The 12,886-nt window shown below is 31.2% G+C and overlaps 1 long non-coding RNA gene and 1 other non-coding gene across 2 annotated transcripts; both read left to right on the top strand.

Annotated features, from left to right (window-relative positions):
- The first annotated feature begins 4,456 nt into the window (after positions 1 to 4,456).
- LOC127148738 (small nucleolar RNA R11/Z151) lies at positions 4,457 to 4,543 on the top strand. Its single transcript, XR_007819814.1, has one exon. It is a non-coding gene; the product is annotated as a small nucleolar RNA R11/Z151 (small nucleolar RNA).
- A 1,293-nt stretch (positions 4,544 to 5,836) lies between these two features.
- On the top strand, positions 5,837 to 12,650 carry LOC127148578 (uncharacterized). Its single transcript, XR_007819672.1, has 4 exons — positions 5,837 to 6,075; positions 7,296 to 7,359; positions 12,037 to 12,111; positions 12,216 to 12,650. It is a non-coding gene; the product is annotated as an uncharacterized LOC127148578 (long non-coding RNA).
- The last annotated feature ends 236 nt before the right edge of the window (positions 12,651 to 12,886 follow it).

Below are 12,886 nucleotides of genomic sequence, written 5' to 3'. Positions count from 1 at the left end.
CTACATGGGGACCATACATATTTTTCGTTTTTTGTTCTATATAGGGATTTTTTCAAATATAGTAAAATAAACTAAAATATGTACAACAAAATTTTGGATTTTATCAATGATAGTCTTCTATAGTCTATCAATATGACCGATAGAAGAATATCAGTATCATTGATAGAATCTGAAATTTTGTTATATTTTATAAATATTTTGTTAAATTTCTTATATATATATAAATCAACCCTATTTTTACGTTATTACATGGAAATAAAATTAGTTGACTGATTGAGTGCAACGTAGGTCTTAACATATCTTTGACAAATCATATTTTTATCAAAAGTACAGTTGTTATAGACAAAATTACAAATTTGGTTTATCAAATAGATTAAAAATTATGGATCCTATTAAAGATTAATTTCAGTTTTATATATTAGTTAATTTCTTTAAAAAAAATTTAACACCTACTAGTTAAAAATGTACTAAATAGATACATACAAAATAGAAAATTAAAAAATGTAATAAACATTTTAAAAATACAACTAATTAAACCTAAAATCTAAAATTGATACACTTATTATTAGATACAAACATGAAATTATGAACGTTATTATTAAATCATTCATTATTATTCAATGTTTTATATTCGGATTAATTCACATAAATATAACAAAATCAAAAAATATTTATGATCCTTATAACAAAATAAGAAAAACCAACGATGCGTGATCATTTGTTCATAAATTTCATATATACCTTTGTGATTTATTAATATTGGGCCGCCTCGATGCTATTAAGTCCCGCAATCGATAATTAAAAGCATAAGTCTTTCATCTCGAGGCATCTCGGGCATGTATGCTCGAGATTGAATAAAATAAAGGTAGATTTATTCTTTTGTCCCGGGCAATATCTATGCCACTAAAGCGCCCAAGATCTAATAATTAAAGGAAGAATTTTTTCATTCCGGAGCATCTTCGGGCATGGTATGCCTAAGATCGTGTGTCAAAATCTGCACGATCGTTCTACACGATTATGTATTGCGCATGTGTGATTCATTTATTGCTTGTTGTCTGGGGTTATTTTTATATTTTACATTATGGACATATGAGCTTTGTCTATTTTTAAAATGGTTTTATACAATAAAAATATTTTGTCAGTTTATTATATTTTAAAAAAAATTCTAAAATTATCATTATTTTTTATTCCATTTCTCATTATTGCTAATTCTAAGTACTAATACCAATATTAAAATGATGCCATATCCTAAAAATAATATAATTTTGGCACCTTCTCTGTTCCTAATAGACCTTTAGGTCTATTTTGATTCTTAAAGAAAAAAGTGTACAAGAAATAGACCTTTAATTCCGTAAATAAATAAAAGGACTTAAATATTTTAAGTTGACTTGAAATTTGGGGAATGTTTCCTTCTTTAGAATTTAAACACGGTAAAGAAAAGTCAAGTCTCCCTTTGATTCTGTCGTTCTCATAAAGTAAATAGTACTATATATCTGATTGGTTTGATTATACATTAATATAATAAAAATACAATTTATAACTTTTTATTAATTCTAACTTTTGGGTAAAATTTCATGGGTTAGGGCTTGAAGAATATTCAACTTTGTGTCGTCTATTTGGTTTTTTTCATAGTACATAAAACTTTTAATTGTCTTAGGTAGGTCCTTACACCTTAAAAAAATGTTTCAAATAGGTTCTTAAATGGACTTTCAATTTTATCTTATGTGTTAGTATAAACCTTTAAAATCTTTAAAATAAATGTCTTAACATAGCCTTCAACATTCAATTTTGTTTTTGTTCAATTTTTTTTATTCTAAATTTCAATCTGTGTCTATAAGTCCATTCACTCATTATATATTTCTTAAAATTCATGGACCAACTACAAACAAGAATTCCAAATTTAATGGGTAGATACCATATTTTGTCCTTTATTTTTTTATATTTATTTATTTATTTTATTTATTTATTTATTTATTTTTATTCTTTTTATAAAAAAAGGTTGAATTTGAATTTATTTAAGATTTGAATGTAATCTTTCAAAATAATAATAATAATAATAAAAATAAAAACAACCATTAATCTCGGATTTTTCCTCTCCCTATTTTTTCATCAACAAATTCCTTCACAACTCTCCCAATTTCCCTCTTCACCACTCTTCCCACCTTCTTCACTTCATTATATTATTTCGCAACTAGTATTTCTCCTATTTCATATACTTGCAAAATGCATGAAAAATTCACTTTTTTTTTTTGTGCCAATTTTATATGAATATAAAAATTTGACACATGAAAGAAGTAATATTTATTTATGGTTTTTATGACTTAAATTCCATGAGTACATGAAATTTTTCATTTTGAAAAATAATTAATAAATTGTCTTTAAAATAATATATAACAACTCTATATTTTAAAATGAGACTGAGTAGTGTTTTCTATGAATTTATTAATTTTTAGATATATGAAATTTCTCATTAAATATATTTGATGAAGATCAAAATATATTAAAGTTTGATATTTTAATATTCTTGAAAGGGCTGATTGGAAGGAGAAACCATCAAGAATTTTTATGGAAGGTTAATTTTCAGCTTTCTTGACGTTTTTTAAACGTCAAGCAATATGTATTTTTTCTTGACGTTTTAAAAACTTCAAGGATTATCTATTAAATTCTTGATGTTTTCTAAACGTCAAGAATATTTATAAATTCAACATTCTTGACATTTTGTAAATGTCAAGTAATATGTAGTTTTTCTTGACGTTTTAAAAACGTCAACTTATATCAATTAATTCTTGACGGTTTAAAACGTCAAGAATTTTTATAAAAAGGCGGAGGGAGTTATTTTCCAAATTTCTTGACGTTTTAAAAACGTCAAGAATTACTAAGTAATTTTTAAATAAAATATTAAATATTTCATATCCTAAATTGAACAAAATTTTCCAAAATTTCCAAACTTCTAGCGCGCGCCTCCCCCAATTTTTTCGTCACTTTCTTTGCGTGTGTCGGTGTGAACTCGTCGGTTGTCGTTCCATCTTTCAAACTCATCTGTTGCCGAGTGCTATTCTTCTTCAGCTTGGTCAAGGTCAAGCATTCTTCTTTAGCCGAACGTTCTATTCGTTCCAAACTTCTTTAACCGAACGGTCAAGGTCAAGTGTTGTTCTATTCGTCGCTCCTGAATAGTTTTATTCGTCGACTGAGTGTTATTCTTCTTCAGCTCGTTCCGAGCGTTCTTCTTCAGTTTGGTCAAGTGTTCTTCTTCAGTCGAACACCGTCGAACGTCGCTCCAACATCATCGAAAGTAGCCCTTGGTCTTAATTGTCATATCTTGTGTTTCTATGAATGTTTCTTAGTGAGCTGAAAAGGATTTTTCCACGATTTGGTACTTGACAGAAACGCCTACACGCAAGTGAGGTTGTTTTTCTCAGTTTTTTTTTGTATTGGTGCTTACCTAGTGATTTTAAGATACGAGTTGTAGAGTAGTTTTATAAATGACTGCTAATTGGTGGGGGTTTTCACTTAATACATTTAGCATTTTTGTTAGGTTTTATCTTGGAAGCTTGTAAATTAGTGCAATTTATTTGGAATTTTGAGTTGACAATGATTGGGGATGATTTTCTGTTGTACCGTAGAAGGAGGAAGAACACAAGCTTTTCTTGTTAGGATTACAGAAAGTGGGGAAAGGAGATTGGAGAGGAATGACAAGGAATTTTGTAAGACTCGAACCTAACTCAGGTTGCTAGCACGCCCCAAAATTACTTTCTATGTCGAAGCAACCTCAATTGTCGTCATCATAGATCTAGCCTCTCTGATATCCCCACTGATACAATAATTGTCATTTTTACTCAATTCATAACTTTTGTATGTATGGATGGATGGTTTGGTTTTTTCAAGTATTGTGCATTCTGTTGTTTGATTCTGTAAGGTTGCTAAGTTTGATCTCAAGTTGTAGTAGTGAATTCCATAGGGTTGCTAAGTATTGTGCCTTTTGGGTATTTCATTTAGATTTACCAATTTAATAAGCTAAATATGATATTAGTTTGTGCTTGTAAGGTGTTTGACGACATGTGTCAGAAGCTTTTAGAAGTCTTTTTCTTTTTTCTTTGCATCGTGTGAGTGTGTTCTTTTAGAGTTACTTTTGTGAATGTGCTTTGACGGGGAGATCAGAGTATGATAACCTCTAAAGATTGAACTTGGCTGGTGTTTGAGATTGAACATGAATGTGTTTTAATGTTCGGTTTGGGCATCTAAATGTTGAAGCAAAAGTTTATGTGGGGGAAGAAGAGCATTGCCCACAATGTTTAATTTCTCTCCCAACATATTAGAGGTAAGCAAGTGAACTTTCAGATTAATATAACTATGTGTTAAAAACTTATCTCATTTTTTACTTGTCTTTTGTTGTTTGCAAGGTTTACTAAATTATCTTAACATCCTCCCAATTTTTGGACTGTGTATTTAATTTTATGGGCTTATGATGATATTTCAAATAATCTTATCGAATTTTAGTGAGATTTTTCTATCAATGGTATGATTGTTACACCCACTAAAGCCTATTTTTAACTTAGTATATTAGACTTGTTGTAATGCAGTTTAGTTTGTCATCACTTGTGTAAGAGAGAAAAGAAAAAAAAAAAAGAGTTAAATAGCACTTTTTGTCCTTAAACCTTCAAGAAATAACAATTTAGTCTTTGAACCTTCGATTTGATAAATTTGCAATTTAGTTCGTGATACTTTCAAATTTTTCACTATTTAGTTCTTACATGAAATTTTATTGATTTAGTTCTTACATGAAAGTTTATGTAATAAAAATATATTGAGCATCTAATTACTTTATTAGTTTACTTTTACAAGAAATCTCATTAAATATTAACACTAATTTCTATGCTATGGATTATATTGTTATATAGTAAATTTCAGATACCGATGATTTGTTCTAAATACGATTTTTTTGAATTGATCATTATTGTTTGGTCCATTACTTATGATTCTATCCGAGTTCATTTTATTGTTATATGTTGGGAATTATCTATATGATGAGTTAAATTGGTGTTGTTTTATCTGCTACTGTAGGAAAGTTTACGTTGTTTTGATTGTTGGCCCGTTTCCCACTGTTGTAACCAATCTCTTGGATCTTATGAGGCTGTAAGCGTTTCCTTCATTAAATGTATTAGAGAAATTTGTTTACTCGTCCAATTGCAAATCGTTTTGTTACCGTATTTCATTGTGCTGAAGATTAGCAAATTAGGATCTTTATATTTAGGTAAGGAGAAAGATGATGGAAACTAAAAAAAAAAAAACATACAAATCAAAATAAAATGATTAGGATTATATACGATGAAGCAATTAACAGATGGGAAAAATATCTCTCTGTTTGTGTTTTGTGTCATAACTTTTGATAGACTACATAATTATTATTCTTACTTTCTTTTATCTCCAAACTTGGATTCCTTTTGATGGAGAGAAAATAGTTTTGATAACTTTAGTGAAAAATGTTTAAATGTTTTCTCATTGTAGGGACTTCCACAATAACAAGTTGACTGGTCCAATTCCTTCTCATATTGGAAGGTTAAAGGTTCTTCAGATACTATAACACTAGAAGAAATTTGACCTTTAATGCCGGGTGGAAAAAATAAAAACGCAGCTTTAATGTCGGTTTTCAAAAGGTGGATGTTTAATGTCAGCTTTAAACCGACATTAAACATCCTCTTTTTGAAAAACGACATTAAAGCTCATTTTTATTTTTTAATTTTTTTTCAATTTTTTAATTTTGTAAAAAATCAATGGTTTCTCTCTCTTACTTTACTCTTTTCTCTCCAAGCCATACAATCCCTCCCAATTTCTTTCCTTCTCCTCAATCTCATCTCACTTTCTTCCCTCTCTTCTTCAAATATCGCCACCACCACCACTACAAGAAATCTCTTGTATCCAACCCATACCCAGTCGTCGTATAACCCACCACCGTCGTCCCTCATGCCCAGCCCGTACCTTGTCGTCGTCGAACAGTCCGTCGACCTCCGTTGTGCTCGCCACCACCATCGAACATAAATTGCGAGTCAAGGTTTTTGGAGTTTTGGTAAATATAATGTACTTACAAGGCACTCAACTTTCTTTTTTTATCTTTTTTTTTTTTTTTTTTTTTTTAGTTTGAAGTTTCCATCACTTTGTTTCTTGTTGCTTATGATGGAAGGATTGTTGTTTTTTGTATTTTCTCTTGGATTCTATATCTATTCATTTTTGGCATTATTCTTGATGGTTGTTTGAAATGAAAAACTGAAGATATCATTTCTCATATCATTTATTTATTTTTGTTGTAAGGAATGATGAAAGGATCGGAGAAATTTGTTTAACCAAGTCAAATTCCCTAAAATGTTTATTATTGGTTTATCCCTGTGCTTTTTTAGTCTTGTGAACTAAGGAAGTAAGGAAATTCTGTTGTTGTGCATTGTGTTTGTCGACAAATTTGCAGTCCAAAAAATCCAACACTTTTAGGGTTAAATGTGGGATGTGGTTGTGGACGTGGAATTCGTGTGAAGTTAAAGGCTTCGAAGGCCAAATAGGGATGGAGATTTCTTCCATTCAATCAAGTTTTTGATACAATGTTACACGAGTTTTGCCATAATCTTCATGGTCCTCACAATGCCAATCTCTACAAGCTTTGGGATGAGCTTTGAAAGGTGTATCATTTATGTTTGTTTTGTTTTCCTAGTCCAATATGATTTTGTAATAAATATCTAAAAAAGACACAAAGATTGATATTCATGTGTTGTCATAGGGTCATGGTTCACTTATTTGCAACCTTTCGTTTATTAGCCTTTGATAAGTGATGATGCATTTGATTGGTTAAACTATTTGCTATGGTTTGCCACCTGAAAATTTTGTTAGTAATTTATTGTATTGCTTGGTAGATGAGTTCATTGTCATAAATCCCAAATCTCTAATTCAACTGATTAGCATTACGAATTGACTAATTTTATTAGATTGTTGTTCTTTATTAGAAATCTTTCAACTTTTTGAGTTTACATTGTGTATGTAGATTCGTTTATTAGCATTACGAATTGTCTAATTTTTTTAGAAATCTTTCAATTTTTTGAGTTTACATTGTGTATGTAGATTCTTTTATATGGTGTTGAAGTGGTGCTGATTTTCATTTTTTGTGAGTATTTTCTTTTTCTTCATTTGGAGATTTAATGCTTTAATTGTTTTAGGAATATGAAACTCTAATTTGTGCACCTTTTATTTTCCATTTTGATTAGCATTCTAGTTTTTCTTTCTGTATTTTCACTTTTTTGTGTTTTGTGTGAAAGAGCTTTCTAGGAAATTCTTCCTTCAAGCCTCACTTCAGTTTCAAAACCTCCATGGAACAACAAGGTTGGTTGGTTCAATTTTCCTCTTTAAATATAATCTTCTAGCACTTGCTCGAATGTTAATCTAATATGTGATTTTCAACAAGTTGTAAATTCCAAAAGAGATGAATAGTTTTGTTTTCTTTATTGCATTGTTCTTATTTATTGATCTAAGAGCTTTCTTATTTGCTTGTAATTTAGTTTATTTGCAATATATCACAAGATCGGGGTGGCTATTCCCCTATTTTCAAATATTTGTTGGGTTTTTCTGTTTGCAGGGATTAAAAAAAAAAAACCCTCACTGAGTACTCTCATAAAAAGTCAGAAAAAAAGGTTATCTATATATATAACTAAAACATCAAACGATTAAAGCAAAATAAACTAAGTAATATACATCTAACACAGACCTAACTTTATTGATAAAGTATTTATTTCATGAAACTATATGAAATCAATATTTTCCTAAGGGAATGAAAATTTACTGGTCCGCTTAATACTAACTACCAATTTTGTTTTTATTTTTCTTTTCTGAAAAGAAAAAACAAAAACCAAGCTACAAAAGCATTAGCTAACAACTCTTAAATCAAATGTCAGTTTATGGTAGGTATTTCAACCAAATTTGTTCTTATAAACAATTTTTTTCATGGTGTATAACAAAATTTGATGTGATAACAATCATTAGCATTCATCCATCAACTTGCATTAAACATCTTACATTATCCTCTTTCTTGAATTAGCTTGCATTAGCTTGGTTTCGTAAGAGTTACAGATAGAGGAATGAAACTCAAATGACTTGTTTTGAGTTGATTCCAACCAGTCCCCATTTTTACATTTGGCACAAAAGTTTTGTTTCACCTTGATATCACTAACCAAAAGACATTTTCCCTCTGAAGTACTTTTATAAAGAAGGATGTCATTTTGCTTTTTGAATGTTTTTTTTTTGTTGAGACATATGTAGTAAAAATGTTTAATTTTCCAAGTTCTTCACTAGCGGGAGTTAGCTTTATTTATCTCTTTTACTGTGCTGTCATTTTTTGGTTTAATATCTTCATGATAAGAGTTGATTTGTTCGGCTGTAACCTTTTTGAAGCTATTATCATAGGATGATTTATTTGAAACAATTCTTACAAATATTATCAATAACTTGGTAGGAAGTGAAAGAACTCATAGGGCTAGCATTAGAGAAAGTCTTACTCAAATGGATGAATTTTCATTTGGAAAAAGTTGGCTATTAGAAACAAGTTACAAGCTTTTCATCATATGTGAAGGTTAGCCAAGTAATTGTATATATTGCACATAATACTTTATAACTCATTCATGCACATAATACTTTCCAAGCATCAGATGTGTAAGATTTATTATCGTGAATATAGGCAAGGTTAGCTCTAACCATTGGAATATTTAGTGCATTGAAGTTGCTAAGATGTTACATTTTTTCCGAAGTTGCCTTAGAATTCTAAAGATTAAATGGTTTGTTTGATATTGCTTGTATAATGATTAAAGCCTTATTAGATTGAAAGCTAAGCGATTGTGTAGATAGTCAGGCGATCGTTGAAGGTTGAAGACTGAGAAGACGTTTAGGATTGTTTATAGTATTGTATTAGGATCTTGTTTCATGCATGTACTGCTGTACGTAGAATGTATATATAAATACAATATTAAGATTGTATTTTGTGTATACAAATGTAAAAGAAAAATATTATGGTTTCTAAAATAATATTAATTTTATTGATTTATTAGACTGAGAAAAAATTATTTATCTACATGGACTCAATGTCGGTTTATAAAAAATGGACAATAATACAATAATTACATAAAAATAAGTTTATAAAAATGGATCAAAAAACAAGGCTTTAATGTCGGTTTTAAACTTATTGTTGGCCTCTTTAATGTCAATTTTAAAATGACATCAAAGCCCAACCGACATTAAAGGACTTCAATAACACCATCAAAGATGTCGGTTTATAACTGTCACACCCCGATCTAAGTTTTCCCTTCTAACTCAGATCGTGGTATGAATTACTCCTTTTAAGAAGAAACATTCCTTCCTAAAAATAAAATTTGCAAAAACCTTTTTCAAGAAATTCGAAAAACAAATTCGGCAGAACCTCCCCTAAAATATGGGTTAACCAAACCTGTAAAGGAAAGAAATTTTGCACTTCCATATAAGTTTATATAACTTCAAAACTCCAACAGACAAATCAAGTGTGTCTCACCACACACTTATCTAGGCAGTTTCATAGCTTCAGTAAAGTTCAGAATGTGACTAAAAATTACATACAAAATGATTTCGTTCTAAAGAGGGATCTCCTATACAAGTTCTTGGCATCACTCTCGCTACATCTAATCACTCCATGATGCATTACAAAAAAAAAAAAAAAAAAAACTACAAACATACAAAAGAATAATGGAGATCTACATCTAAATACGCTTGGCCTTTGTTCACCACCTGAGGGGGGGGGCATTTAAATGTAAGTCGAATACTTAGTGAGTGGCAAGTTTCATAAATATAAAGCTCATAAGACATACTTGAAGAGAAAAAGTATAAATATGCATTAGAAATACAATATTAGTGAAAAACGCCATTAACTCATAACCATTGTACCACCAACAAACCTGTAATCTGTACGACCATGGCAAGACATCTAAAGATATGGCCAAAGATAGCACGTACGTGATAAAAAATCATGCGGCCAAAACTAGCTCACGCATCCTTAATACCCGCCATGATATCAACCGTCAATCATTCGAACAAACCATGATAGTATACTAAGTATACGACCCAGGAATAGCTCACACGTGCTCCATATCCACGAAGAAACACGCGGCCAAACAGAGCTTACGCACACTTAGCACCTACTATAGTAACTACATATCGCTCCTATGTAGCACATAGAGCCACCCAACGATGGGTTCAGGTTCTCGGATCTCCAGTCACGGCCTCTTTCAACCCTGGAGTCCCCTGACAACCGTAGGTGGCACTACAGAAACACATTCACGTAACCTTTAGGGTAATCACTTTCTCGTTCACCATAAGCATTGGTTAACCATATTTCAAAACCAAGTATAATAAAAACTCCAATACGATTTTAGAAAGTTCAAGCCGTGAATTATTATTACAATCGTGATGAACAAATACATTGTTTAAACATAATGAAAATGTGGTCATAAACGATTTAGGTCATGGTAGTTTCCAAGCAATATCAAGAGATAACATGAATGCCTATAAAGAAAGCTTAAAAATAAACCACTCACAGTCAATAACTCGATCCCCTGGGGTTATACGCTTTCCCAACTTCAATTTGGCCTGAAACAACGATTAGGGTCCATTCATTATCTTCAAAAGGGAGACAACACAACAATCTTCAACATACTTTATAAGGCCAAAATCAAACTTGTTTTAGTTCCTAATGTTCTTAAGTTCTCAAAACTTTCCAGATTCGCAATATGAACGTCAAAATATCATAACGCTTTCAATACTTAACGAAAATGAATGTTCTTTATGTCAAAATCTTCATTTTTATGTCCTCTATAATTTACATGAAGGAAGAAACATACGATTCCCAATGGATTGCTACAGAATTGGTCCGAAATAAAGATTGTTCAAAAACGAAGTCTTCTGCTATCCCCTAACTTGTTTATGAAATTAAGCTTACTTGCAATCATATTTAGCTCACAGTTCCTTCATAAAAGTTGTAGTACATTGAATAAGATTTCCAACCATACCAAATAGAGATCCTAACTTTATTTCTACACTTCTAACTACTCAACACAACAGCGTCTTCGCAGATCCATGCACGAAACCTGAAAAATCTGTCTTCTCTTTCTATTTTAAACCTTTAACCTTCAATTCTAGGAAAAATCCAATGAAATTATTCCAAAACTTTCCAAAGACTTAACAAAGCACCCATAACTTCAACGGAGAGCACTCTAACTACCCTCAAATTTTAAATTAACCATCCGACATCACGGCTACTGAAGAACTTAGCAAAGCAATCTCATTTCAAAGAAATCGATCCAATAGCATTCAACCACCAAATCCTAGCATCCATAAACCATGGTTTGCTTAATATTGGCACCAAAATCAATGGAGTCTAAAGACCCATTCAATAAAGCTTAGAACCTTACCCAAAACGTGCTAAAATGTCCGATTTTGAGCTTCCAAAAGGCTAGACGTGAAGAATGGAACGAGGGCTTACAATAATCGACATTGAAGATCTTTAATGTCGGTTTATAAACGACATTAAAGATCTCTTTAATGTCGGTTATAAACTGACATTAAAATCCAATCGACATTAAAAGCCTTTAATAACGCTCGCAAAGATGTCGGTTGCCAAGTGACACTAAAGGCCTTTAATGTCGGTTTTAAACCGACATTCAAGGCCAAATTTCTTCTAGTGTAAGTCCTTTGTCTTACTCTTTTGGAGAAGTGATGTTCATTTGAACCTTGTTTTTTTTATACATACAATGTACTTTTAGTTGCTCTATTGTATTCAGTTTGATAACTCAACTTGGAACTATACTAGTTCGTCTAGTTTTAGTGGGAAAAAGAATTTTAGAGCCACTAACACTTCGAGTATAAAATTACATATTCTCATCAAGAATTCCTTTCACACTACAGAAGTCTGAGCTTTTGGTTTTCTTTACTCCTATTTGCAGTATTTGTTACTGATTTTTGTTTGGTTCTCCTATAATAACTTAGGTGGAATATGAGGTAGAATAAGCTGCAGGACGTCATACCTTCTGAAATAGGTGAACTCACGAGTTTAACTCATTTGTAAGTAATGCTACTTCCCGCAGTTACTTTATCTTTTTCTGGTTCTTTTGCCTTTTTATTGTTTTACGTGTGGTTATATTAGTAGTTGATGAAATTTTTTGTAGATATTTGAACTTCAATAATTTCAGCAGAGAAATTCCAAGGGAGCTTGCTAGTCTTCCAGAGCTTTGCTACCTACACCTACAACGAAATCGTTTCATCGGACGAATTCCTTCTAAATTGGGCACCCTGCAACATATTCGCCACTTGAAATTTCAAGGGATAAATTCCAAGGGAGCTTTGCTAGTCTTCTAGAGCTTCGCTACCTACACCTACAACGAAATCGTTTCATTTGACGAATTCCTCTTGAATTTGGCACCCTGCAACATCTTCGCCACTTATTTTTTAGGTAGCTTTTACCAAACGCCTATTAGAAACTATGCCATTGAGTTCCTCGTTGAAATTTTTTTTCTTTGGTAGTCTTGATATTGAACAGTTGTAACTTTTTGCTTTTTTATCAATACTTGTGTGTGTGTGTTTTAATTTCCTTGATATGTAGGTATGGCTTGTTTGGTAGTTATGAAGATGAACTCTGTAAATGTTTAATTGTTAATCCGCGAATTTGAGGTCGCTACATTCAGAAATATGAATATGTATTTTAGGAGGTGTGCATATGAATCAGGCTATTTGACAGTTTGATAGTAAGGTTCAATTGAAGTCTTGTAGGTACAAAATTTATATTCAATGTATACTATTAGTTTCATGTGCCTTACAATCAAGTTTGAATACTTCAGGT

Source organism: Cucumis melo, chromosome 3, assembly GCF_025177605.1.
Source record: "Cucumis melo cultivar AY chromosome 3, USDA_Cmelo_AY_1.0, whole genome shotgun sequence".
NCBI classification, from domain to species: Eukaryota; Viridiplantae; Streptophyta; class Magnoliopsida; order Cucurbitales; family Cucurbitaceae; genus Cucumis; species Cucumis melo.
Note: the sequence above shows the minus strand (reverse complement) of the source record. Positions and strands in the feature narration are given on the sequence as shown.